This window comes from Nycticebus coucang, chromosome 8 (assembly GCF_027406575.1).
Source record: "Nycticebus coucang isolate mNycCou1 chromosome 8, mNycCou1.pri, whole genome shotgun sequence".
Lineage (NCBI taxonomy): Eukaryota > Metazoa > Chordata > Mammalia > Primates > Lorisidae > Nycticebus > Nycticebus coucang.
This window is the reverse complement of record NC_069787.1, coordinates 6,676,396-6,682,420: the sequence shown is the minus strand read 5'-3', so window position 1 is coordinate 6,682,420 and position 6,025 is coordinate 6,676,396. Positions and strand designations below refer to the sequence as shown.

Genomic DNA, 6,025 nt, shown 5'->3' with positions numbered 1-6,025 from the left:
GAAAACAGTAAGTCTTGCTAAATGCGCTAAGCACTAGCTAAGCATCCTGTTGCCATGACTACAGACGGCCTGCGCTGATTGGCTGAACGCACTGACGTGCTGGGAGGCGGGCAGGAAGTGAACAGACCCTTGGCCAAAGTGCCTGCTGATCGCTGCTCCTTTCGCGCCAGAGTGGAAGGGCGAATCTGAGCCCTGCCTGGTTATGGGCTTGGTAAAAGACAGGATTGCCTCGTGTGCCCAGTGTCCCCTGAATCTGGTGTAATAAATCCTCATGAACCTTAGGACGCCTGGCAGGTCTCATCTTTAAGCCTCAATTTTTCTTTCTTTCTTTTCTTTTTTATTTTGAAACAAGAACCTCAAGCTGTCGCCCAGGGTAGAGCACTGTGGCGTCACAGCTCACAGCAACCTCAAACTCTTGGGTTTAAGTAATTCTCTTGCCTTAGTCTCCCAAGTAGCTGGGACTACAGGTGCCCCCCACAACGCCCGGCTATTTTATTTTGTTGTAGTTGTCATTGTTTTAGGTGACCCTGGGCAGGGTTCCAACCCATCGGCCTCGGTGTATGTGGCTGGCGCCCTATCTACTGAGCTACGGGCACCGCCTAGCCTCAATTTTTATTTATTTATTTATTTATTTATTTATTTATTTATTTATTTTGAGACAGAGTGTCACTAGGTCGCCCTGGGTAGAGTGCTGTGCTGTCACAGCTCACGGCAACCTCAAACTCCTGGGCTCAAGCGACTATCTTGTCTCAGCCTCCCAAGCAGCGGAGACCGCAGGTGCCAGCCACAACGCCTGGCCACTTTTTGTTGCAGTTGTTGTTGTTTAGCTGGCCAGGGCCGGGCCACATCGGCGTACGTGGCCCGCGTCCCACCCAGTGAGCCATCGGGCGCCACCAAGCCTCAATTTTTTTCATCCAAAGAATAGACGCTGCCTCCTCCATAGGATTATAAGAACCCAGTGGGTCCGGCGGCGCCTGTGGCTCAAAGGGGTAGGGCGCCGGCCCCCTATGCCAGAGGTGGCGGGTTCAAACCCAACCCTGGCTTAAAAACTGCAAAAAAAAAAAAAAAAAAAAAAAGAACCCAGTGGGTCTGGACCAGACAGAGGCGGGGTATTTAATATGCTTTGCTCTCTTAGATAGGAGACCATGGTTTAGAATTACAGAACCTGAGTGCTAATAATAAATCTTTGAAATAGGCACCAAGGGATGAAACGTGGTACCTCTAAGACGGCGTGGAAGGAATGAAGTACTGACACAAGCTACAAGGCCATGCAGGTTAGGGAAGATCCTGTGACACAAGCTACAAGGCCATGCAGGTTAGGGAAGATCCCATTCCTGGGAACTCTCCAGGACAGACAAATTACAGACAGGCAGAGTGGACCAGTGGTTGCTGGGGATGGAGAAAGGGAAGGACTGGAGGTGACTGCTAACAGGTACAGAGTTTCTTTTGGGGGTGATGGAAAATGTTCTATTACCAGATGGTAACAATGATTGTACGACACTGTAAATGTGCTAAAAACCACTGAATTGTACACGTTAAAATGGTTAAATGGTGAGTTTTATCTCACTTTAAAAAGTAAAAAAATAAATAATAAATAAAACACTTAAATGCTTACTCTGTGCTATGCACTGTTCTTAACCTGAGGCACTCAGACCGTCCAGGGGGCCAAATTAACACAGCCACAGCACTCTTGCAAGCCAGGCACCATTTAAACACTTAAATGTCTGAACTTCATAATCACAATAACTACTATCCTGTTTTAAAAAAATTAGGCTAGGTGCTGTGGCTCATACCTATAATCTTACCACTTTGGGAGGCCAACGTAGGATGATAGCTTGCGTCCCGGAGTTTGCAACCAGTTTGGGCAACACAGCAAGACCTCATCTCTACAAACAATAAAGAATTAGCCAGGCATCGTGGCACATGCCAGGAGACCCAGCTATTAGGGAGGCTGAGGCAAAGGGATTGCTTGAGCTCGGAAGTTTGAGGTTACAATGAGCCATGATTGTGCCACTGCCCTCTAGCTAGGGCAACAGAGGGAGACCCTGACTCAAAAACAAACAAACAAAAAGAATGCTTGCTTTGGCAGCACAAATACTAAAATCGGAATGATAGAATATTAGCATGGCCCCAACATAAGGATAATGTACAAATCTGTGAAGTGTTTCATATTTTAAAACACAAAACAAAATAGAAAAGATCAGCAAACAGGCAGTGGTCAGGCAACCTTACCTACAAGAGGAAGAGCCAGACCTGGAACTAGGAGGGCCCTGTGGCCTGAGCTCCCCTGCAGTGAGCTAACTTCCTGAGTCCACACAGGCCCACACTCTTGATGGACTGAGATCATTGTGTGTGCCTCTCTGTGAGGGTCTCTCCAGAGCCTTTTTATCTTTGTGTCCCTCCCCAGCTCAGGGCTTTGCACTTTGTGAATGCTACTTTGATGTTTATTAAATGAAACTGTGATGGAAAATTACGTAGTAGATATTTGCCTTAGGGAGGGGAAGGTGTGGCCAGTTTTACTGTTCTTTGGTCAAAATCTAACCTTTTCTAAAAACTGATATGCTTGCAACTGGGAACAGCGAGTCTGGGGAGACAAGACTCCAGGCATCTCTGGCTGGTGGGATCTGCCTATAATCATCCCTTTGAGGATACAGGGAGCCAGCAAGGGACTTCTGGGCCCCAAGAGGAGGACAAAAACAGTGGAAAACTGGCAAGTGGTTGCGTGTGTTCGATTGACCTAATCACGCCGGCAACTTAAGTACAAGCAGCAGTGAGACTGCAAACCGGAAAGGCCTTACCTGTGAACTGTTTCGGTGTTCTTGGACTTGGCACTCAGTTGAACTGCCTTGGGGAGAGCTTGAGCAGGAGTGTGGAGAACTTTGGGCATTGTCTGGGGCCCCAGACTGAGCCACTGAGCTGGGCGCAGGAAGCCATTGTGAAAGCTCCGCCGGCAAGCTCCGCCCTCAGGGTCTCAGAGCAAGGATTGGGCGGGTCAAAGTAACCTACTGACTGAGCAACCTAAAGGCGGGGACTGAGCTGCCTTACACCTTAATCCTTAGGGGCAGAGTGAGATGGCTTTGGCACACTGGAGCCTTGGGCTGTTGCCCCGGGTAGAGTGCCGCCGTGACATCACAGCTCATAGCAACCTCAAACTCCTGGGCTTGGCGCCACCCAGACCTCCATAAGAGCTGTGCAGCGACCCCCGACCGGTGACCCGCACCCACCGGGCCTCCACATTCCCTGACCAGGAACTGCGGGAGCCACGCAACCCTGCGTCCTCCCTCCTGTGTCCTCCCAGCTTCCACACTAGCCCATTCATCTGGACAGGGACTCTGGTAGCTGCGTGCCCTTTGGAGCCCTCCCTGCGTCTGCGCAGAGCTCTTCTCCTGGCCAGAGATTGCTGGAGCCTTGGGCTCTCTGTGCCAAAGTCACTGGGTGCCTGGCACTCCCAGAACCGTGCGCACCACCCCCAGCCCTGTTGCTGGATCCAGGTGTGTCACAAACTGGAGCTGCTTCCACAACCAGAACTCCCTAGTTAGAACAGCCCCAGAGGAACTACACAGGGTCACTCCCTACAAAGATCCAGCAACAATAAAGTGATCCCGCTGGGGTCTAATCTTGGAGAGACACCTCCCCAACTCTGAGGACAGACAGAGGCAACGGTGAAAAACAATCATGAGGCAAAATCAACAGAAAAACTCTGGCAATATGAATAATCAGAGTAGATCAACTCCCCCAAGGATCAATGGGGCAGAAACAGCACAAGACCCCATGCACAAACAAATAGCTGAGATGTCAGAAATTGAATTCAGGATCTGGATAGCAAATAAGATCGAATTAGAATTCCAAAAGTTATCTCAAGAATTCAATGGATTCAAAGACCAAAGGACCAAAGATTTCGACACATTGAGACAAGAAGTTGCATCCCTAAAAGATCTGAGAAACACAGTAGAATCCCTCAGTAACAGAATGGAGCAAGAAGAAGAAAGGATTTCTGACACTGAAGACAAAGTTTTCGAATGCTCCCAAATCCTCAAAGAAGAAGAGAAATGGAGAGCAAAAACAGACACTCTCTCAGAGAGCTCTCGGATAATTTGAAGAAAACCAATATTCGTCTTATAGGGATCCCCAAAAGTGACGAAGTGGCTTCACAAGGCACAGAGTCTCTTCTCCATGAGATTATGAAGGAGAACTTTCCAGATATGCCAAGAGATTCCAAAATTCAGATAGCAGACAGTTTCAGAACTCCAGCATGACTCAAACCAAATAAGACATCCCCCAGACACATCATAATCAATTTCACTAAAGTTAATATGAAGGAGAAAATTCTGAAAGCTGCCAGACGAAAGAAAACCATTACCTACAAGGGGAAGAATATCAGAATAACTGCAGATCTCTCTGCTGAAACCTTTCAAGCTAGAAGAGGATGGTCATTGACTTTTAATCTCCTAAAACAAAATAACTTTCAACCCAGGATCCTGTACCCAGCTAAACTGAGCTTCAATCATGATGGAGAAATTAAATACTTCAACAACATTCACATGTTGAAGAAATTTGCCACAACTATACCAGCTCTCCAGGACATTCTTAGACCTATCCTCCATAAAGACCAGCGTAATTCTCCACCACAAAAGTAAACCCACCCAAAAAATTTTTGATCAAATTCCAACTTCCACAGTCGTAAAAGGATTAAAAATGTCCACTGGTCTCTTGAAAGGCTTATCAATACTCTCAATTAATGTGAATGGTTTAAATTGTCCTCTAAAGAGGCATAGGTTGGTGGACTGGATACAAAAACTCAAGCCAGATATCTGCTGCATCCAAGAATGGCATCTTACATTAAAAGACAGATATAGACTCAAAGTGAAGGGATGGTCATCTATATTCCAGGCAAATGGAAAGCAGAAAAAAGCAGGTGTTGCAATCCTGTTCGCAGACGCAATAGGCTTTATTTATTTCTTTTCTTTTTTTTTTTTTTTGTGGTTTTTGGCCGGGGCTGGGTTTGAACCCGCCACCTCCGGCATATGGGACCGGCGCCCTACTCCTTGAGCCACAGGCGCCGCCCTTATTTATTTATTTTCATTTATTTAGATCTTTTATTTAATCAGAGTTTTGTGGTTTTAGCATAACGATAGGCTTTAAATCAACCAAAATAATTAAGGATAAGGATGGACACTTCATATTTGTTAAAGATAATACTCAATATGATGAGATCTCAATTATTAATATTTATGCACCCAACCACAACGCACCTCAATTTATAAGAGAAACTCTAACAAACACGAGCAACTCGATTTCCTCCACTTCCATAGTAGTTGGAGATTTTAACACCCCTTTAGCAGTCCTGGATAGATCCTCCAAAAAGAAGCTAAGCAAAGAAATTTTAGATTTAAACTCAACCATTCAACATCTGGACTTAACAGACATCTACAGAACATTTCATCCCAACAAAACTGAATACACATTCTTCTCATAAGCCCACGGAACATACTCCAAAATCGACCACATCCTAGGCCACAAATCTAACCTCAGCAAATTTAAAAAAATAGAAATTATTCCTTGAATCTTCTCAGACCATCATGGAATAAAAGTTGAACTCAATAACAACAGGAACCTGCATATCTATACAAAAACATGGAAGCTAAACAACCTTATGCTGAAGGATACATGGGTTATAGATGAGATTAAGAAGGAAATCACCATATTTTTGGAACAAAACAACAGTCAAGACATGAATTACCAGAACCTCTGGGATACTGCAAAGGCAGTCCTAAGAGGGAAATTTATAGCACTGCGAGCCTTCCTCAAGAAAACGGAAAGAGAGGAAGTCAATAACTTAATGGGACATCTCATGCAACTGGAGAAAGAAGAACACTTCAACCCCAAATGCAGGAGAAGAAAAGAAATAACCAAAATCAGAGCAGAATTAAATGAAATTGAAAACAAAAGAATTATACAACAGATCAATAAATCCAAAAGCTGGTTTTTTGAAAAGATCAATAAAATAGATAAACCTTTGGCCAAC

General features: G+C 45.2%; 1 pseudogene; it reads left to right on the top strand.

Moving 5' to 3' along the window:
• Window positions 1-2,077: 2,077 nt before the first annotated feature.
• Window positions 2,078-2,176, top strand: LOC128592962 (uncharacterized; annotated as a pseudogene).
• Window positions 2,177-6,025: the final 3,849 nt, after the last annotated feature.